The 24,587-nt window shown below is 32.5% G+C and overlaps 1 protein-coding gene and 1 long non-coding RNA gene across 2 annotated transcripts in view; one reads left to right on the forward strand and one right to left on the reverse strand.

Moving 5' to 3' along the window:
- Positions 1 to 24,587, reverse strand: part of LOC148284824 (Krueppel-like factor 7) — a 325,790-nt gene that overhangs the window by 230,368 nt on the left and 70,835 nt on the right. The window lies entirely within an intron of this gene.
- Positions 7,783 to 8,977, forward strand: LOC148284826 (uncharacterized). Its single transcript, XR_015823731.1, has 2 exons — positions 7,783 to 8,429; positions 8,572 to 8,977. It is a non-coding gene; the product is annotated as an uncharacterized LOC148284826 (long non-coding RNA).

A 24,587-nucleotide genomic window follows, 5' to 3' on the forward strand; every position in this document is an offset into this window, starting at 1 on the left:
TAAAATGTAATTGCCTAGCTTGGAACGGGGTATGTACCCTTGTTAGCTGGACAAAGTGAACATGGAATTGTATTTTGATAAAGAGTGAATAAATAAATAAATAAATTCGCACAATACTGTATCATGATAATCGTAAAAATCCGCTCTAAATATACATATTATATATTTTTTCGTTATTCCCGTCCTGCAAAAATACCCGATTGCAAACAGATCGGAGTCCACTCCAGCCCAGTCTTCAGCGAGATAGATACCTCTCTCCCCGGCTTGTCCCGAACCCCGAAACCCAAAATTGTGCGTAGTTTTAAACTGCGGTATGTTGGTATGATTAACTAGCTTGGTCTTGACCCTTGCGATTTGGTGGAGTAGTCAGTGTGGCCCTTAGGCTTAAAAGTTTGGACACCCCTGATATAGACAGTATTCATTATTATAATGTACTTTTCATGACACCAGTATTGGTTCGTCAATAAAACCGTCAAGTTGGTAGCGTTTTCATTATCTGATATCAAATTAACGAAATTAAACTAAGCACACGATTTCTTTTCAAAATGACAGGTCATAAGCCCTGTATATGCCTAGACTTCCATATTTTCTTCTTTAAGGTGTTCTCCATCCCTGTTGTAATTTATTCATTTCATTACAATTTAAATACGTACAACTGTAATACCGTATTTTGTGAAACCGAACGACCTATTGTTTAGTTATTTGTATGTTTCTACTGTTGATTTTAATCTTAAACAAGGAAATATTTAAGTAGGTGACCTAATCTAGGAAACCGCTTCACATATTGGAAATAACAACGATTTAATGCTGAAATAAAAACTTAAAAGATATTCCAAATTCACATTTAAAAAATATTTTTTATAAAATAATAGAAACGATTCGAGTAATAAATAACCCACGTAATATTTATGTTACTTATTACAATCCACCCGTTACATTACTTATAAAAATAAATATTGCATTTTGTGAGGTAGATAGGCGGGTACTTAATTCGTTTAAACCGTTTCGAGTGGTTAAATTATTTTTTATAACTGTGTTGTTTGCTGTTTGTACCAATGTGCCAAAAGTATTAATGACCTAAAAATAATTTTTTCAAATTAATTTAAGCAAACTGTTGGTACTCGTATTACCCATAAGTATTTACAGAATACAAAATAAAATTACGTTTAAAATTACTATCTTAAATAATTTCAGAATTACATTTACAACAGACTACCTTTAAAATATTTAATTGAAGAAATATTTAATTTAAAATACTTAAATTTATAAAATAATTCAACTCATTCCCTTTGAGAGTGAGCTATGGTGTTAAATTTTCATTTAAAACTGGACGCATAGTTCCAGATCTTTTGTTATTTAATAAACAAACAGTCAAATTATTTTGAATTGTGATTGGCATTCATTTATTGAATGTTGAAAATGTAGATTTCATATCTGCCTTGGCAGTGGAAGATAGAACAATGATTGCATTCATAAAATCAAGTTTGCATTTTCAGTGATATTTTCCAATTCTATTGAACTCATTTCATGTAAAGGTAAAAAAAGCAGAAAATTTCAATAAATGGATACTGACAATATTGACGTAGAAACTGTTCGTCTTATAAAGGCATGTTCATGACTAAATTCATATAATATTTTAATATCAAATAAAACTATTATTTTGAGATTGCGCGCTTTTAACCTCGACGAAAAAAATATTTATTTAACTATTTTGAGGAAACATTCATCATTCCATGTCCATGTCCGCTCCCTGGCTGGAGCATAAGGTGTCCACAAAGATCCTCCAAACATCTTTGTCAATTGCCAGCTCCTGAGCATCCTCCCAAGTCAGGTTCGCGTCCCGTAGTTTTGACTGAACTGCCGACGAGCAGTCAGCAGTGGACGTCCAGCACGTATAGAACCCGATGCCTTGTAAAGTAGGCAAGCGTGGTTAAGGCTTTCAGGAGGCATCCGCAGCACATGGCCAAGCCAACCGTATCGCCTCCGCTTAGTGACAGTTGTCACCGGAGTTTGCTGCGTCTGTTCTTTTATTACTTCATTCCACCCGCATATCCAAGATTTTTCTGAGACACCAATTCTCAAAAGTCGAAAGTTTTCTATTTAAGGCCCTAGTGAGGTGTCAAGATTCGCATCCGTAGAGAATAGCTGTTATGCAGGCGTTATATAAGCGGCATTTGGTTTTCAATAAGTGAACATCCGATTTCCAGACAGCCTTCATACTGTTGAATGTAGCGCCTGCTATTCCTAGCTGCACTCCTAGTTCTTTTTGAAAGCTGCCATTTTCTGTAGCATATTTATGCTCCACGGTATTTGAAACTCTCGACCCTTTCAATAACTCGGTTTGACAGATTCAGGGGATTTTGGGCATCAAGGCATGAAGTGTAACACAGTACATGGGTTTTTGTAATATTGATTTTTAAACTTATGCATGCGGAGTACCTATTAAGGCTCTCTACAGTGGCCTGAAGACTTCTGACTGAATCGTCGATTATAACCGCATCATCGGCATACTCTAGGTCACAGAGTTTTCGAGAGGAGGAGATGAATATTCCTCGATCTAGTGGAAACCTACAGTCGTCAATAACTTATTACGTATTAAGGACTGGCTTAAAGATGGACCGGTGAAATTTCAAAATTATTATCATACACGTGTATTTATAGTAATATATACACCTTCGTGATATGTATATTTATTTATTTATTATACGACACAAGTGCCTTTTACATTATAAATTATAACAATTTAATGAGTTAGTTAGATAAACAAAAATTAAAAAACAATATTAAAACATGGGTATAGAAAGAAAAAGAAAAATAACAAAAAAAATATATTCATACATGTGTGTATTTTTTTTTATTTGTTTATTTTTCCATACACATATTATTTACAAAGAAATATAATTACAAAAATACACTTTAGAAAAATACATATTAAAATTAAGCTATAACATGGTTTGAAAAAAATGCTCACTAACTTCAGCGTCTGAGCGTGGGCCGTTCCTTTTTTAATTATTTAAAAGTTTATAGCACATATATATGGTATGATATGAACATGAAAAGAAAAGAAAAATAAAAGATAAACCAAATTAACATATGGTGATATTACGAAAACATGATTTATTTGCAAAATACATTTATCCATTTTTTTTTATTTTTTTTTAAGAATGTGTCTATCTGTTGTCTATCTGTATGTCAGCATAGAAAAGATATAAAATATGTAAAATTAAATAACACCAGATCATTTGCATAAGTAACTTTTGTCAATAATTCTTTAATCGTTAATATAGGACATCATAAAATATTTATAATGAGATGATTTGAATTTACAGAGACTCGAGTTAAAAATGTCGATATGAGAGGTACATTCATTTCCTAGTCTGTGTATACGCGGTATAGGTGAGTGACAAAGATAGTTGGTTTAAAAAGGGTGACAATAATAAATACTATTTTATCTAGTTCTACGTGTTGGTATATTAAGATTGGTTAAATCCAGGAGTTCGCAACAATGAACTTAGAATTAATGATTTTATATGAAAATATTAGGTCAGTTATTTTCCTGCGATCCTCAAGAGTAGAAAAATTCAAAGAATTTAACAAAGACATGTAGCTTAATTGTTCTGTAGGAAAATGCAGTTTGGAATTAATGAATCTTAAAAATTTTCCTTGGACTCATTCAACATTATTTATGTGAATTTTCTAAAAAGGGTACCATATAGTAGAGTTGTACTCTAATATATTGTATGTGTAACAAACGATTTAGTAAACAGTATGTTTTACTTATGTCAACAGACCTTAATTAAGCATGTTATTATACCCATCAAAATGAATTTGTAATAAACTTTAAACAAAATAAATATCTCACCAAACAAGCGAAGGAAGTAGGAATATCGCATAACTTTCTAATGTTCGACTATTTAATATCTATCAGTTAGTAGGTATGTAGATAACGAATGGTCAGTCATATGTCGGCCTCGTGGTGTAATGGTCAGCATGTTAACCTACCATGCGAAAGGTCTCGGGTTCGATTCCCGGCACGGTTGAAATGATATATTTATTTCAAAAGGTGTTTTTACACTAAAATATTTCATAGTCCCTGGACTGGTACCTGAAGCGTAAGACTGATAATCTTACCTTCATGTAGCAAAAATTATCAAGATACGCTGCAATTCGTGTACCAATGCAGTGCTCTATGCACCATTAGGCGCGTAAGGGATGAAGATGAAGAAGATAACAAATTTGAGTACAACTCCAATGAACTTGTTAAGAACCAAAATGAACAAATCGCGTTATGCCCACATGGCTAGTGTCGCGTACTCACTGATCGAGTTCCGAAGATTGAACCTACCTCAACTTAATTCCCGTTTTCTAATAGTGAGTAATTTAAAACTCGCTGAAAAGTGCCCCGAAAATAAAATTATTTTGATAAATCATAAAAACGCAAATATTTATTACAAAAAAAGGGGCAAAAAATAATCTGAGTAATAAGTAAATTTATTGCAACAGAGAGGGAAAACATTATTAAGAAGATGGAAGTCTAGGCATTTACAGGGCTTATGACCTGTCATTGGCTGACCACTTTACACACCGTGTAACATTCACCATTCTGCCCATATTTAAACATCCACATTTCCTTAACTCTTCCATCTGTTGACTTTTGTGAAGTAAAAAAGCTGAAAAATTTATTATGTGGGTGAGATTCATCCGGTTGAACCATATCAGCTAGACTTCCATACTCTTTTCTTAATAATGTTTTCCCTCTATGTTGCAATAAATTGAAATATGAACAACTCCCTAAGGAGAAAATCCAGTGAGTCTGCAAGCATTCTGACATCCTCAAATATTGTTAAGTAATAAGTACCTATTTTAAATTTATACTAATATTTATAATGATTTTTTAAAAATAAATAATCTTTCCATCAGCGTCTAAGTTATGTTTTTATAACGTTGTAAAAATTATGTTGTTTTTTCTCTGATCACCTATTTCCCTGGCATTTGAGATATAAAGAACTGTTACTGGTTTGTGTGAAGCCAAGTGATTGCTCTCTGTAAGGTGACTCAGTTTAAATTTATTGTGTGAATAATACATGTATTTTTATGCTATCGCTCGGTCACGCACATAAACAACTCGACACAAAATAAAGTTTATATCGGGTAAATTGATAAGCTTCTATTTAACTAAACATGCGTTGTTTATTTTCATCGAAAAAATGAGATATTAAATAGATGCAGACTTCAGATATCTCAAGAGATATTACAGAATTTTATCAATATCAATATAAAAAATACATTTTTATTGTATTGAGTGGATTTTAGCTCTTCAGATAAAAACCTTATTGAGCGGAAACGTTTTTTTTTATTTTATACATTAAACGCCCAGAAAAAAAAAGTTTACAAAAAAATTCAAAAATTACTAACAAAAAACCATATGTTCGAAATATCTATGACTCAGTTCCATAGAGCGAGAGAAAAAAAAATAGTTTGAGTTATATTATGCAACATAATTTAAAAAAAACACTTCTATTCAACTCTTCAATAGCATAACTCTTAAAAATTATATTTTTTTTCCTGTTAGACCGATGGTTTCATATAAATATAATAAATCTTAACAATTTCTTAGCTGTATAACTAATTAAAAAGATCTGATAATTTGCATATCACATATACCAACTTTCGCAAAATTAGTCAACTTCCCATAAATATGTACATACGAGTACATACTTCTACATGCGTAAATATGTAGAAGTGTGTACTCGTATGTACATACGTAAATCTAAACAAAGAAGAAGAAGAAGCAGACCTTAAAAAAAAAATCAAATCCGCCGCCCCACATTTTTCTTTCTTTCTTTTCTTTTTTTCTGGATTATTTTTTTAGTAAAAATAAAAGTTTTTTAGATCGTAACGAACCTTTAAAGGTATGATTACATTTTTATCATATGTTGTGGAGTGGTGTTTTGGGGAGCCAATTTAAACGGACTTTTTAAAGGTTAAGTCCTGTCAAATAACGCTGAAACCTCAAGCACGATAACCCAATGCGCTAGCCACTAGAACACAAGACATATTTTTTATTTACTATCATAAAAATGCTCGTTAGGACATCAATCCACCTACTGGATTTTATATGTATATTTTTTTACGAAAGACCCCTTATGAAATGAGTACAGAAATGAGTTTGTACATTTTTATCGAGGCTTGCCGCTCAAGGTAAAGATATTCCGTATTTATTTCCGTTACTTTGCCGGATGTAAAGAAGGTACGTCTTCCTAATAGATTCAGGAAACTCCTAGAATCCATCCAAGTTCTTTGATATTGGATAAGACGGAATATTTTATTTGAAAATGTAGATAAGTAACTCGAGGACTAATTTAGTGAATCCCTTATTAAGGTAATGTAGTAATCTCTCGAGTTAAGTTTACCTTACTGCTAAAATAAAATATATATAAAAAAGTAGCTCGAAAATAAATTACTTATTTGTTTTGAATGTTTATAATTGTGTAAATATATATTTCCCCGTGTCCAGGCGGATGAAAAATACAGTTGTGTCTGTGAAACAGAACCAGAACCCTGGATGAACGTTTTCGACTCGATGGCTGCTCTCGGGTAAAAATGCACCTCATAAAGTGATTGATGTGTTCTTTAGGCCCTGGGAATGTGGACGTGAAATATTCCCACTTCGCCTGTTTATCTGAGAGAGCTCTTCCAACCTCTTTCACAACACGGACTATCTCTTCGTTCTAGTGACGAGAGAACCCCGTTAATACCCTGTCATCGCTCTAATTTTCTTGCCTCCTCTTTCACAGTAGTAGCCGCTCGATTGTGGAATAATCTACCTTCTAATGTTAGAGACGACCCTTCATTATTTACATTTAAGTCAAGATTGAAATGTCACTATCTAAATATTTCAATTGTTCCTTTATCCTTCTTCTTTCCTTACCGTCCCCTCTCTCCTCTTCATAGTATAGTGTTAATTTTTTATATATTTGTGTTTAATTATTGTATAAAATTGTAAGATTTAATATGCCCATGTATTTGTAATTTTCTCACACTGAACGGTTTGGGTAGGTAGGCAGAAATTGCCTTAAGGCAATGTGCCCGCCCTTATATGTATACATATTGTATATCTATATAAAGTGTTAAATAAATAAATAAATATTAATTTGGAAGGTGGTTTTGCACTGCAATATTTCGTTGTTCCTGGCCTGGTACCTGAAGGGTGAGACTGATCACCTTACCTTCAAGAATCAGATTATCAATACAATCCCACTGAGTTCGTAAAATATAAATAAATGGGTAAACATGTTTATGAATGCATAGTAACAAATACCAATTTATTTCCACTATCACCGCATTGAACACATTAAAACATACAAGTTATTATACTAAAACCATAACATCGGCTAAAGGCTAAAAATAAACATGATCACAGCTAAGCCGCGCAATTATTGTACTCTGCCTCATAGTGCAATGGTTATCTAAGCATTAGGATGTTGTGCGTAAGATTGTCAAATCCCTTGTTAAAAAAATACACGTTTATGAACATTATTTTTCCACGTTCACTGAGTTTAGTGGACTTGATGTGTGGACAGGCATGACTTCCCCAATTATCGTAAATGAACACATGTATTTGTTAGAGTATCGAAACAAAGTTCTATAAATATAGCTACCTCTTTATGTAAAAATGCATCTTCTCTAGCCACCTTCAAGAAACGCCGTATAACGTTACTAAATATTCTCAGAAACCTAAACTCCCTGTATTTTACTGTTTTTTTTTTTATCAAATATGTATTTTTATCTTTTTTTATTGGTTACTCTTTCTCTCTCTTTCCAAACTCATTATCTGATACCACATTCCTCATCCTTTAATATGTATAACATAATGTACTTTTTTAAAGTTAAAATGTGCAAGCCTTATCTCCCAATTAAAAAAATGCTTTTTTAAATTAATTTGTTTTTTTTATTTTATGTACTCGTATATTATGTATTCAGTTCTTACATCCGTGATGTTATTTTATCGACTTTTTATTAAAACTATGGTGTCATAATAAATTATATCCCTTCATACCAGCCCTTTTGCTGATTGGGAGTATTTCGTACAAATAAAATATGTAATGTTAAAAGCGTTGAATTTTGTCATAAATTAATAAAATCTTATCTTATCTAATCTGTGTATTTTTTAAAATATCATATGTTTTCGTTTTTAGTACACATTTTTGACCAACTCTTCTTTTGACCAGGCTGTTTTTTGGTTGGCTGGAAGATATTTCTTTTAGCAATAAGCCCGCCAAAATACTTATTTTTTATACTTGAAGTTTCAAATAAATAAGAGCAAATAAATAAATAAGATAGGTAGGTAGATACATACGGTAAGGGTAAAAATTTCATTTATTCTGGGCCTTGCTCATAAACTTGGTATAACGTTACGCCTAGGCATAGTGGCAGAATACGGATGGAAATACCATCCTTAATATAGTGGTAGAATAAGGATGTTATTTCCGTTCTTATTCTACCACTATGCCTTGGCGTAACTTTATATCAAGTTTATAACTAAGGCCCTAAATGTTTCCCAGGCTTAAGTGACCGGCCGTTGTCATGTGAAATTACATAAAAAAATATCAAGAAAAAACTTTTTAAAAAAACATATAAAAAGTTTTTAATAAAAATAAATATCTTTGGTCATTTTAGTAATCATTCTTGCACTTTTTTTTATATTTAGATTCGAGTAAATCGACATAATAAAGCAATCTCATTAAATTGTTTTTGTATCGTTTAAACCATTCAAAGCAAAAAACTAAATTAATCAAGATTTTCAGGAAAAAAAATATGGAAGTAAAAGCGTTTTTTGTAAAAATTACGTAAATGCCAATATAGTTAGAAAAAATCTTTGATAACTACATGTTATTACTTTATCATTCTGCTGAAGACACTTTACAATACACTAGAAAAATATTTTTTTCTGTTTATTCATTTACTTATTCTTTTCTTTTCACGCTATAAACAACAATAATAAATAATAAAAATAATGTGTCCTATCTTTCAAAGCTTCCAAAGAAATACGACCCAAAACATGATCCTTTGGCTTTAAATAGTTAATACGATGCAACAACAATTGAACTTAGTTATGCAGCCAGTCCACAATTTAAAAATAATGAGATATTGGTGTTATCGGATGCCGTAAGGTCATTTCTATGTTCTGCTAAAAACAGCCAACCGCTTTCATTCAAAAACTGTAATTATCACCTTCGGAAAATAGAATTGATCACAAAAACGGCTTCCCTCAATTTACAGAAAAAAAAACTTACATCACTAGAAAAATCTTATGGTATAGATGCTGATGGGAAGATAAGTGCTTCCAGAAATCTAGTTTTCTCAAATAAATTTGAAGTATTTTAATTTTAAAATTCATTATTTTAAAAATACACGCAACAAAAAATATGTTTTAATGCTGAATGCATAAGTTCAAACTTTGAAGGAGGTATCATCCAATATTAGATTAACTGCAAAATGCATATTTTATATTGTGTGGTCAGCCAGTCAGTCTACAAAATTCCTTAAACACATAATTAAATTATTTTTAAAGTTATTATAACAAATTAATTAAGTGATTCTTTACATTTTAATACCATAATGACACAACATACGTAAGAGTTCAACGAGGGCTGGTTGTTTTCTGCAAAATGCACATGTTAGGTTAGATGGTCAACCCGACTTTAAATATCATTAAAGCTGGTCAAATATATGATTAAATATTTTTTTGTATTACAAAAAAACGAATATATGCGTTATTTATCATTTTTCAAAATAAAAACCTTCCAACTGTTATGTAGATTTGAATATTCACTATTTTCACAAAAGTGCTATTATCTCAGTTTTACTTCTCTGTTACTGGCTGCCTCCTGCATAACTACGATCAACTAAATGCAGTTTTTTTAAAACCGAGAGATTAGCTCCGATGGGCTAGGCGAGAAAGCGCTGACCACTCAATCAACCTCAACAGTACGCAAAAGGACCGAGCTGGTTCGAAGAGGCGAACGCAGTCGGGGGCGGGCATCAGAGAAACACACGCGTCGGGTGCCAAGAGCGAACTGATGTTTATTTATCTTTATCTATAATTGGCGTGATGAAGTTCCGATGGTTGCCCTCATACCTTCATGGTCTGATTGGTGGCTTTATTTTATTTTATTTTTCATTTTATTGTATAAGGTAATTCAACAAAGATACATTCTAGAAAATATGCAATTTGAAGGTATGCGTGGATACAATTTCATATGCATATAAATATACATGTTTATTTTCAATTATATAATAACACAAAATTGATAGAATTAAACTAGCTTTTTTTTTCTTATACAGTTAACAATACAATAAAAAATAAGTTGTACGTAAGTTCTTACTAACGAAATTAATTTCTAAGAGATTATTAGCAAAATTTGGGAAAATATCAGGAAGATTGACAATTTTGTTATTTTGGCAGTATATATTTTATTTCCGACACATTCGAGCCATAGGTGTGTGATATGTTGCAGACTTGAAATCAAGGATGGTTTAAATATTTAATTTTTAAAACATGGTGACTGCAACAGTTTCTATGTCCATCTCGGTGTCTGCGCCACGTACTTTTTGTGCGCTTTTGACATATGCACCAGAGAATACACGTCCACACATTGGCCCGCACCAAGAGACACTAAATGACTCATGAACGTGTGGGCAGAGTAGCGATTTCGTTACTAATATGTACGTTTAAAGTGTATTTGTTTATTTGTAAATTGTTTATAACATCTGTATTTGTAAAAGCCTTTTGGGCGTATTGAATAAATAAATACGCGCACCAAAGTACTGGTGAACGTATTGGCACGAGTAAAGCTTCCTTAAAGGGCTTAGTACTTAGCCTATATATACCGGGCCCTAAACTATTTAATACTCCACTTAATGTCAGGTAATATTTGTGTATAATCATTTACCGACTTTTCGATGTGTACCGGTTTCGAGACGTACCCGTCTTTTCGTCAAGACACCAATTCAACCAACATGCAAAACCCACTATACATACACCTTCACTTAAAATGCACGTCCTGTTGGTTTCATATTTTTGTGCAACAACTATGGTAAAGGCGTATAGTGGGCTTTGCGTGTTGGTTTAATTGGTGTCCTGACGAAGAGACAGGTACGTCTCGAAACTGGTGGACATAGAAAAGTCAGTGGGTGGATAAATAAAAATATTTAATAACATCTAGTGCAATGTTTTGTATAAAACTTTTTTTTAACATTGTAGGTGTTTAAAAAAACACGTATCAAAATGTTAGATATTTTAAGCATGGTTTCTGAAAATCAATGTGATTTACGAATTCCGAAATGAACTTTTTCACTGTTCAACAATATTTTGAGTTTGTCCAAATTTTTAAAGACAAGAACTGGAAAATTTGGAAAAATTAAAAATATTGTTGATAAATCCACCTGGTCCATGAAGAAGTAAATAAATTGGAAAAATAACATTTTCAGGCGTTGCCTAGTATGTAGGTGAAGTAATTCAATTAGATGAATCTCACCCGCATAAATAAAGGTTTCAGCTCTTTAACTTCACAAACATCAGCAGATGAAAGAATTGAAGGAATAAAGATGTTCAAATATGGGCAGAATGGTGAATGTTACACAGTGTGTAAAGTGGCCACTTAAACCAGCCAATGACGACAGGTCAGAAGCCTTCTACATGCCTAGACTTCTATATTGCCTTCTCTTAAATGTTCTTCGTCTCTGTTGTAATATGTTTTTCATTGTTGAAAAATATGATAATGTCAGCGCTTAAAGCCGAGAACCGTTTCATCCACGCATCATGGGTTCTACATGTAAATTAATATGGACCCGTACATATGTATGTGAATATATGCAGGGGGAGGCCATCGCATTAGGGTCACTACGAATAGATAAAAATGAAGTTTGTGGTCTATTCTGTTATTTAAAAATTACTTCGTAACTGAGTCGAAATGTTGGGTAAGTTGTGCGCGTTTATTATTGATAAAATAACAAAAGGGAATATGGCGCTATAATACATGCGTTTAAGATGTGATAATTTTGTATGATTTTTTGTCATACCATTTTAAAGAAGTTTAACCTCTTTTTTATTGTAGATTCTCAATCTCAACTCTTTACAATGACGGAGAGTATGCTCAGGGGAATGTGGATGCCTGTTATTTACAGGACTTAAAATCTGTCGTAGTTCATAATATTTCAGATAAACCCAAATATTGTGTACATTACATAATAATTATCTATTCCGTGTCCAGGCGGATAAAGAATACAGTTCTATATGAAATAGAACCAGAACACCGAACGACTGATTTTGACTCCTCGGATAATCTCAGATAAAAATCCTGAATCGAGTGGGGACAAGTGGAGAAGACAGAGTAAAGATACTTGGGATTGATGCTCAAATGCAATGCCCGATGCATCATCGTGTACGGAAAGGTATCAAAATAATGCTGATGAATTATTATTATCTTAAAAAAACTGAGAGCTCAATGCACAAATTTCATTCATTATTTCGTCATATTATTAATTTAATTGCCTTTGTAATTTGTATTTCAATGTATTAAAAGAGAAATCGTATTTAGGAAATAGAAGCCAGATTTTTTGCATGAATGGATTCGAATCATCACCAATACCTGTGACATCGGTGTGCCACAAGGATCAAATCTTGGGCCGCTTTAATTTTCAGTCTTTATTGATGATCTTGGCTCTCTCTTAAAATGAAATTTTCTGATGTATGCTGACAATTAAAAGATATTGCTTAGAATTTGAAAAACAGCTGACCAATAAATGCTCCAAAAAGATTTCGATGCTTTAAGTACTTGGTGTGATCTGAATGATATGCACCTAAATGTACAAAAATGTTACAATATTATATTTACAAGGAAAAAAATAACAAAATATTTAATCTACAGTATTAATAATATGAGCATTAATTCAGTCAACAAGATTCGAGATCTAGGCTATAACTCTCAACTCACGTTTTACATATCCTCTCATTTTAATAATTTCGAAGAAAAAGCCCTAAAGATGTTAGGTTAGGATTCATATACAGAACATGTAAATCTTTTAAAGATGTATCATCTATAATTTGTTTGCACAATTCATTGGTTCGTAGTAATTTGAAATTTGGGTTTGTATTCTGGTCACCACATTACATAACTCACATTAATTTAATGGAATATGTGCAAAAAAAAATTCTTCATAAACTAACATTTAAATGTAACCTGGGCAGAACCCTTCAGTCGTATAGTAAAATAATAATTCCCTCAGTAAAATATTATTATTATACCAATTTCATATGCATTGTTTATTGTTTGTGAACCTTTTTTTTTTTTTTAAATTATAAATATAATTACAAAAACGGTCAATTGAATGATTGATGACGTTAGTAAAAAACAAAAACACATTTCATATGAAAAAATGTAATTCATACGAGTATATTAACGAATATTTTATTGAAGTTTTGTGCCTCGGTTCAGTTCAAGTCCGGTGTTTTATTATTCGAAAATAACGTAGTGATTTTCAGTTTATTTGATAACACGATTGAATGTAAAACAAAACACTATTTTGCGACCACTCGAGTATATTTTATCAGGAGTAACTTCCGGAAATAGTAACTCCGCAAATGCGCTAGCAGTTGTAACGGAATAAACGCGTTCGGTCTCGGCGGATAATAATATTTAATCGATGGTAATTACAAATGCCGCCTATATAACGCCTGCATAACACCGATTCTCCTCTACGGATGCGAATCGTGGCACCTCACTAGGGCCCAAAACAGTAAAATACTGAGTTTTGAGAATAGGTGTCTCGGAAGAATCGGAGAATGGGTGTGCGGTGGTTTGACTTTGTGCGGAATGAAGTAATAAGACGCAGAAAACTCCGGTGACAACTGTCATCAAGCGGAGGCGATACGGTCAGCTTGGCCAGGCCTTCCTCCTGAGAGCCTTAATCACGCTCGCCTACTTTACAAGGCATTGCGTTCTCGACGTTCTGGACGTCCACTGCTGACTTTTCGTCGGCAGTTCGTGTCAAACCAACGGGACGCGAACTTGACTCGGGAGGATGCACGGGAGCTGGCAGCCTATAGAGATGCCAGAAAGAGCTTCGTGGACACCATATGCTCCAACTAGGGAGCGGACATGGAATGATGATGATGATTTGCAATTTACATAATTATTTTTTATATTTTGAAAACATAATAAGGAAATATTTAATTATAAAATAATTCTAATAACATGGCCACCCTCTGAAAGTACCGAGGTACTGTTGAAGACGCGAGCGTGAGAAAGTTTGACAAGTGGGAAATATCACAGTGTGAGTAATAATGAGAAATGTCAAGTAAGTACTTAGTGTAGTACAATCCCTACCAAATGTACTCATTCTCCGCTCTCACAAGCACATCCACAAATAAAGGGTGATTATAAAATAAATAAACACTTCCAAAGTTTCTAGTTTTTGTAGTTTACGATATTATGGAAGTAAGGTGTAAAGCCGCGAGATTTTCACTTCCCATGCGAACAATGGTAAAGTACATGGGTTCACCGGAGTTAGTATTTAGCGGCGCTGAGATGGCGGCCATGCGTAAAATGGATGTACATGTACAGTACTTACCACGCGACGATCATTTTACGTTTGGAAACAGAAAATAACAACACAGTTTTCAATAATTAGAAAATATCAAGTTTTCACGTTAACTACTAGAGTTGACAAAGGTAATCGAATAATATGATAAATGCTACTTGTTTACGAGTTTGTGGCAGTGACAAAAGGAAAACGTTTCATTATCTTTAATTATCAATAGAGTCAGCTTCAAAATTGAAAATTTGTTTAAATGTAAGTCAACTTTATCTTTGCGCAGATACTAAGTGATCTGACAACTTCATTTTCCACAGCTGTGAACCAAACTCCTATAAAATAATCTGGGAAATTTAAATATTTAAAAATCTAATTATTGCAAAAACCATAAGAATCCTTCGACTTCCCGATTATTATAACAAATCATATTTTATTATTCAAATTAAATTGTGTAATAGGCAATTACAGTTATTGGCTTTTAGATAATAAAACGTCCAAAAACATAATTGGATATACATATTTCATTGCGTATTTCACTATATTTAACGCTTATTACAATGAACTCGGGAGGTTTAACAATAAAAACGCCTAATTTTGGGCGTTTTTTTTTTTTCTAATAAAAATGTTAACGAAAAGGCGGACTGTAAATGAAAAACGAATTTCATTCAGTTTTGTGAATCGGGAAATATTTGAGAAAGGAATAGGAACATAGAATGGATACCTACCTTTAATATGGTCTGAATGTTCTTCAATTTCTGGCACTGGATGAAAAAATGAACTATAAAATGATACAATGTTTTCCACGACGCGCGACGATTCCAACCACTTTTTATCCGATTTTATGTCAAGTCAAAAATGTTGTATTGTTTTTGTTCTAAATCCGAATCTTCTAATTTTGAATATCTTCTATCTTGATGTTAGGTAGGTACCATAAGGATGGGTCAAACAAAGGAAGCATGGGGACGAAAGATAATCGGCCAGGAATAGAATCGATAAATGCTGTTATTTACTTAACATACTACCGGCCTTGAGGAACTATCGGAGGTCCTCAAAATGAATGAACAAACAAGTAAGTAAGTTTCGGTTTAGGCCGAAACGAGAATTTAAGCTAAAATTCGGTTTTGGTTCGAGCTGAAAACCTTGTTTCGGTCAGTCACTATAAAATCTTTTATATCTGGGGACCAGCGTCCCTTCCATAAACTTCTACCCCTCCCTTACCCAACCGCTTCACAAGTCCGCGTCCAGTGCGTATCGTTTCTTTGGTCAAATACGTTTAAAAAATTTCAAATTAAAAAACGGGTTTTTTCAAAAAGTTCATTACGATATTTTGGAAAGTACATCATAAATAATGCTCCTCTGAAGTTCCGCGGTATGGCCCTGAAAAATCGTGTATACGATAGCAGTTAATCTAACAATAATTGAGTATTTGATTTATTATATAAATAATTAATAGTCACATCTATTAAGTTACCTATTTATTATTCCAGCGTTTTTTTTACATGATTTTAATACTACTGCGAGGTACGTTTTTCTGAACGTCCATAAATAATGATTACGATCAGATATGACTCTATTGTTGACGATATAGTGTTACTGACAAAAATAACTCGATGTTAGTATTGAAGAATATTTGTATGAAACTTCGAGTTTGGTAATAGTTGTAAATTATGAATGCACTCAACATTAGAAAATTTCATGTGCGATGATGATGTATGATTACTGATTATTAAAACGTTCTCGATACACTATAAACAATGAGCATTATCTTTGAGAAATTAATTTGGAAACGACAGCGATGGATACATACGTTCACACTACATTTTATACTAGTTTTCGCCCTATTTCAAATTTTCCCATCGTATCAAAAATACTTTAAAAAAATTGTTTCTCATGGACTCGTTAACTACATCGAACAGAGTTCTCTATTTTCGGTAAAGGCAATCGGCATATTGACGTTTTCATTCCACGGAGACAGGAGTGATAAGAGTACTGTCTGACATCATTACAGCGGTATACTCTAGTCATCTGGTGTTGCTGGCTCCTTTGGACACGAGTGCGGCATTTGATACTGCAGACCATAATATTTTGCTTGAACGTCTGGAGAAAACTTATGGTATTCGTGATCAGGCACATAGAACATAGATGGTTCAGTTCATACCTTAATGAAAGAGAATACGCAGTTGTGTTTCAGGGCAAAAGCTCACCCAACTAGAGTAGATGCCTACTAGAGTATTTATTTAAAATTAAACACTGTGTAATTTTCACCACACAAGAGTTAAATATATTATAACACAACTAGTTTCAGGTATTCTGAATTACCCATATTACGTCTACCAGAGTACCTCAAGGGTCAGTACTTGGACCAATACTCTATCTCCTGTACACTAAGGATATAGAGAACATTATCAAATAATGTGGATTTTGAATATAGATTTATGTTTATTGCAAACCAAGCGAGAGAAGCGCGTTTGTTGATTTAATTTATGGATGAATTGAAGAAATAAAATATAATAAATAAATAAACTTACATTAAACCGTGGATGTCATCAGCCAGATGACTTAATTTGATTCAGGATACGGCACTACCCGATGTAGGGAGTTCCGCTTTTCCCACAAATCACTGATAGTCTTCCTTAATTCTGACCTTTCTCTTGGCGTTCAAATGAGTAGAACGAAAAGTTCATGCTTCTACCAGCTGTGACAAATTAAATGCATACGCAAAAATTTGCCGGTCAATGCCGCCTGTCAATTAATAAATGCGTTTGTAGTGTCTAGAGTCGATTATTGCAATAGTGTCTACGCAGGTATACCAATGAACAAAATGACTCGCTTACAGTCTGTATTAAATGCCGGAGCGAAAATTATTTTCAGAAAGTTCAGTCATATCACTCCAACACTTCGGGAATTACACTGGCTACGTATCTCACAGAGGGTGAAATACAAACACTGTTGACTTATGTACAAGTCACTGTAAAACTCTGCTCCGTAATATCTAAGGGAACTATGCAATCCAGATGACAGACGTCTTACGCTTAAATCAGCTACGTCTACGGCGAGAAGAATAAATACTTTACCTCTACGCTAACAGCGTACTAAATTCGGTGAACGCGCATTTCCGGTCACTGGCCTATAGCATGGAATGCTCTCCCAGCAGAAGTGCAAAACTGTGAAAGTGAAGTGATGTTTCGGAAAAAACTTAAAATCCACTTGTTCTAATCATGGTAGTGTCGGCCTCGTGGTGTAATGGTCATCGCGTTTGTCTACGATGCAATAAGTCTCGGAACGAAATAACGGATGAAATATTTATTTATAATAAAATAACGTTTTCACACTAAAATATTTCATAGTCCCTGGACTGGTACCTGAAGCGTAAAACTGATCACCTTACTTACATGTAACAAAAATGATCAAGATAAACTGCGATTTATATAACAATGCAATGCCCTACGCACCATTAGGTGCGGAAAGGGAATGATGATGATGTTCTAACCATTTGAATAAATCCGTAGCATGTGTTAGCAAAATTAATTGTTTTGCATAAATTACAAATTTAAAAGTTTCAATTAAATTTATTTATCTTTAGAATCACTTTATAAAGCGTCCTTTAGGGATTATATTACGAAAATGGCGCTTTATAATTTATCCATAATAAAACTACAATACATTGCATTCTGAATAACTTCACAGCGTATTCAAATAGCTGTGTTTATTCATTGAATTTGTCATTCAATCGGCTAGGGTAATCCCTTTAGTATGCATCTAAATTGCCCATTCATCCTGCGAGCCGCCGCCGCCGCCGCCGTGTAATAATGTTTCTAGGAGTTTGCCATCACGAACATAATATGACGTAACTAGACTACCGGACTACCTATAAATGCATTAACTAGGTTAAATTACGCATTTTTATAAAACTTCACGATGCGTAAATACTCACACCGTAACCACGTCAATTACTCGATTTTATAAACTAAGTTTGTATTTTCCACATGAAAACAGGGGGGAACCAATGAATGAAACGTACGAAGCAGACGTATAAAGAGATAAACAAGAAAAAAAGTAACACAGTATTACGTATGTCGCAGTGGGGAGGTTTATTAATATGTTGAAAATGCGGTTGGATTATTCAGATGATGCAAAAAAAACTTATAATATTTTTAATTGATTGTATTTTATAATAAGAATAAGAAATGTATCTGTTTTTAATTGTATTTTTTCAGTACATGAAGTCATGGTATAATTGTTTACTGCAGTTAGCGCTTAAATGCCGTTATTTAAAAAAACAGATTTTAACATTTTTCTCCCGATCATCAAAAAGGACGTCTTTGGGGATAATCTAATGGTTGGTAAAATAATACCCACAACAAAATGTTTTTCTGGTTTAAAATTGAGCGAAATGCGAAAGTGTGTGATAGTTAAGATTAATAAAATACGTGCATCATTATCATCTTCGGCCTCCGTGGTGTAGTGGTCAAGACGCTTGACTCACACATGAAAGGTTCCGGGTTCGATTCCTGGTGAGAACACAAAAAAATAAAACGTGATTTTTCTCAAGCCTGGGTGTTCTGTGATGTACTTCACTACTGTAATTAGGCCTCCTGGCCTGTTGTGATGCAAAAATAAATAAATAAAACAATAAAATAAAAAAATTAAAAAAATCTCCCTATCTCCGCCCAGTTGTGTATAAGGCACCGCATTCGTATCGTAGCGTATCTAGATAATTTTTGTTACATAGAAAGTAAGGTAATTAGTCTAAAGCTTCAGGTACCAGACGAGCGACAGTGAAATATATTTTGCAGCGTTAAATCACCATTAAAACAAATATTTCACATTAACTCTGACAGGAATCGAACACGGAACCTCAAGAATGGTAGTCGAATATACAAACCACTACACTACGAGGCTGACTTATCCCTACCCAATTTCCTTTTTCAGGATTTTTAGCTCACCCAGGATTCCGGTTCTATTTCAAACCAAGAGTTTTGTTCCTCATCCGCCTGGACACATAATACCTGCACACTGATTCAATATTTCCCTATTCATTCGCATTTTATTAAATGCTCACAAATTACCCCCGACAGTACTATTACAAATAAAAATATTATGATTTTACTTAAAGAATAAATTTATTTGTAAGTCCATAAACTTAAACTTTGATGATTTTTAAATATGAAATTGAGTTTCATTCAATAATTGCATACAATGATTCGGATATCTTAAAAATATTGTACATGCTCTTTTATTATTTAAGAATTTAATCTACTTATAATTAAGAATGTACTGTTTTAAGTTTCTACAGTAATAATCGTTTCCTACGGTAAGAACAGATAATAAAGTGTTACAGAAAAAAAATAAGGTTCTAAAAAAAACTACATAATTATTAGGACAAGGTCTTAGAAAATGAGAAAATCGTTCGAAAACGATAACAAAACAAGTAATATGTCAGTTTGCACAACACATTTGGAACAACGACGAATGTTTGCAGTCGTCGGCTTCTGATTTTTTGTGTGGACAGAGAAATTCTCGGGGCCTAGTATATTGGACCGGAAAACGCAGGTATTCTATATATGAAAGAGGAGTGATAGTGATAACGATCATTTTTTTCTGTCGTTTCAAATAATTCGTTCTTCGAATTTGGCCAGTTTATTTCACTCGGAGGCAAAATATATTTTGTGGTTTTCGAAACAAACCATAAATTTTTCTAATTTATTACCACCGTGTCTACCGCCATACATTATTTTATATTTTGCTCATTTTTAATTAAGTCTTAACGTTTAACGGGTTTCACTGTTTTCATAATATTCATAGGTTTTTATTTTTAGGTCCCGTCTACATAGGAGTTTACTGGGTTTTATTATAAATACTTATTATTTTGCATCACAATAAGTCAAGAAGTCAAATAACACTGATAAATCAAACCGGGTTGTAAATGGGGGGGTAGTATTACTAACTCACGGATCGGTCTCAAGTTTAAATCCCACTCTACCATGACTCCACGGGTACCCATTTTTTCTGAACAATTTATTTACGGCTTTTAAGAAATGGTTTTAAAATTCAAATATTTTGGTAAATGATAAAAGCTCAAATACATATTTTTTTTAAATACATCAAAGCACAACCATGCTTGAGAAAAATTGCATATACTCAATGTGATCTCACTGGGAATCTATCCCAGAAGCCTCGGTACGTCAGGTAAGCATTTTAACCATTATACGGCTGCAAATAATGGCACATAAAATAACAAAAAAAATAATACTTTTTTTTAAAATCCTTAAGTAGGTAGCAGGAACCCATTCTACATTATTATGTAAAAATAAATAAAAAAAGAAGTATTGTTTGTAATAAGATTAATGCTATGATATGTTATAAAACGGATTTTTTAATCGAAACAACAAACAAAAATTTAACCTAAAATAAAAAATTTCGCTTACTGTTTGGAAAAAAATTACGATCCGCAGTGTTATTTATGCCTACTACTGACCTAGCCTAGCTTCGCGGTTCAAATCAACATTTTATGCAAAATATTATATATGAAAACATGAAACAACGTTTTCTACAGTTTTAATGAAAGCGCTTGACGGAAAATAAATAATAAGTCAAACTAAACAAAAAAGATAAATGGATACATTGTATCAATTTCACTTAATATCAACCCTATTCAAAACAATAAAAGCTGTGAAATATCCACCTACGTAAAACACACACCGTATCCTTTTTTTAAATGCCTTTAATTAGAACATTATTAGCTTAGATGGGTGATTATGTAAATTAGTTAAGCGTAAATGTTTTACCAACTGTGTTGATGAAATATATCAAATGTATTACCTGTACGTGATACAAAACCGGATCGAATTTCGTACTTATATTTATAATTTTATGAGGAAAGCTTGAACGTATTTGCGGTTTTGTTGTAAATTGCTTACATATATTATGTCGCAGAATGTACATATATTTGAACGCGTTCAGTTTCTAAACGCATAGGAATCTGACATCATTTCAAGCCATCCATCAACAATGGAATCGAGAAATGTTAAGTATCTATTGTAACTGATTTGATACTTATCCAACAAATCATGTATGTCGACCCACATAAAGTTATGTAGTTTGCACCATATTATTGGAAGTCATATTTTGTAGGATTTATGGCTATTGGTATAAAATATACTACCGTAAAATATTTCGATGTGAATGTAACGCATTGCAATATTTATTCAAAAAACTTCCCAAGATTCAAATGCTAAAATAGTTCAATCATTAGACAAAAGTTAATTTTAAATCACTGAAACTTCACTGAAATATGGATGTTCAAACATAAGAAAAATGGTGAATTTTACACAGTGTGTAAAGTAGCCACTTAACCGAGTAGCCACTTAACCGAGTAGCCACTTGAGGCGAAACATATGGGCGAAGGTGTATATTTTAAATTCTGCAATGTCCTGCCGGTAAAACAACTTTGTGACTACAAATTGATTGTAGATCACTTTGTTGATCCGGAATATAAAAAAAGAGTTTCCCACACTCACAACACTAGATTAAAAACTAAGGGCTCACTGTCTGTTCCACGAATTACAAATTACTTCGGAGAGCAAACATTAAATTGCGTTGTTCCAAGATTGTTCAATGATCTCCCACAAACCATCATTAACATGAAAAATCTTCAAATGAAAAAAAAAAGAACTGAAGAAATATCTTCTAGATACTTTATAGTGCCTGTTTATAAATAAATCCATAAAATATAAATAAAATAAATGTAATATAAACCTGTCATAAAAAAAAATGTGTCCCACCGAAAAGTCTTTAGACTTAGTGGGTAACAAATTCTTAAATGTATTTTTTAATTATAAAATAAACGCTGCTCTGCAGCACTGAAACTAAGGTATTCTCCATCCCTGTTGTAATTTGTTTATAAGTTAATTAACTTTTTAATTTTCTAAGAAATACAAAATGAAATGATAAATCATCTTGTTGATATGAATTACAACCCCTTAGTTATTACCGAATAATAGTGAAATGTATAACAACATATCATTTAATCATAACACAATCAAAATATTTACAAATGTAATTATGATGCATGATAAAAGACGAAGAACCATGTCTATAATAATTTAACGTACGAGTTATGAATGATTACACTAGGGCAAAGTTATTAGTTGAAAGCTTCAGGCTCTTCCCGAGCTTAAATAATAGAAAAAACTAAAATAAACCTGCAGATCTAAATTATGACCCAGTTAGAAATCGAATTCGGTGCCTCATTGTTAATAGTTAGTGCACTACGTACGTGGAAATCTTCGTGTAATTTAAATAATTATTTTTTTATTGACGTTTTATGCGTCTTTCTGCTGTCTAACTGAAAAAGGTCGATGTAGTACCTTTTAAACCTTACTAACAATTTATAAATATGTGTAAATGTAATAACATTGGAAATTATATAATCACCCAGTTAAATAAAAATAGATACATTACGTCAACCACTCTTCCTGCTGAAGATAGTCGTATGAACAATTCATAATTTAAGTGAAAAGGTTTTATGGCTCAATACTCCCATTTATAGATAAACGTATGTACGACATAATATACAAAAGATAAAAGTAATAAAAACCTTATTTATGTAATTTTTCTGTCATAAAAAGGGTAGGCAAGTATTGATTTTTTTAAATCAAAGAAATATATGAGAATTTTATTCAGTAGCATCCGAGTTTCGCTAGATATTAAATTCATACCAGAAACATTTCGCTAAATATATCATTCAATGCAATTTTCGCCTTATATAATGAAACATATTGTAAATTAAATTATTTTCACAAATATGTTCACACGAATAACATATTTTACTTGAAAATAAACGCCAAAATAATGGTAAATAAAAAGCTTTTTGATAAAACTAAAATAAATAATATTATACGTCAAATTCAAAACAACTGTGATAAATATTAAAAGTGAAAGGAAAACAGCAATATTCGTACATGCTACAATTATTTCGCTCAAAGTTCAATTAACAGCAAAATATAGTTTATTTATGACTATTTGCATTTATTTTAGTACTACATAACTTATCATAATGTACACATTATTAATATTGCGTTTTTAAGGACGAAAGCAACGAATAAAATCATCTTTGATCGATTAATTTCATTTTTGATAAATCGTTTTCTAGATAACCAGAATATTTTTTATGACTGGCTATGATCACACTGTTTAATAATACATGTTGTCCATATTGGAACATACTGAAACTCAAGTGGTGAAAGAAATATGCATATTAACGTGGATCATTATTTCATTGGCAGAAGTGTTCTATCTAACATCCGTATTTTATTTTTAATTAAACGTAGGTACATACCGATGTCGGTGCCTATAATATCGGTCGTTGAATTGTAAACCAGCATACCTGTGAACAAAAGAAAAGATTATTTCAGTAAGCGTCTTTTAACGCGAAAAAGCACGTACATACATGCATATTTGCGACAACGCACCGTTTTCAAAGTCAATTATAAAAAAAACAGTTCTTCAAAACAGCCACAGTAAAATGTTGATTGTATTTCGAAACTTCGCTTTACTTAAATAAACATAATATATTATGAATAACATTACATATTTTACACGTAACTTTTTTATAGAACACATAAAATGTAGAAAAAATGCAGGTTTTCAATGCTGTAGGTAAGCGTTTCTTGTGTAGAAATATCATATTTAAAATAAATGTTTATTTACCGATTTAAATAATAAATTATTCAGTGGCGATCACAAAGATGAGTTTTCATTAATGTGATCCATCGTCATCATTCTGCTTCATAGGGCATTGCATTGATAAGTTCATCAGTCTTACGACTCAAGTGCCAGTCCAGGAACAACTAAATGTTGCAGTTTAAAAAACCTTTAATATCAATACTTCACGCCCTCTCTGCCAGGAATCAAACCCAGGACCTTAAGAAATCAGTATCGAGTTGAAAACACTCATCTAGGGTTCTGAACTGTATTCTTCATATGTC

The sequence above is a fragment of the Micrasema longulum genome, unplaced genomic scaffold (assembly GCF_059751315.1).
Source record: "Micrasema longulum isolate JH-2025_06_02 unplaced genomic scaffold, ASM5975131v1 h1tg000086l, whole genome shotgun sequence".
NCBI lineage: Eukaryota > Metazoa > Arthropoda > Insecta > Trichoptera > Brachycentridae > Micrasema > Micrasema longulum.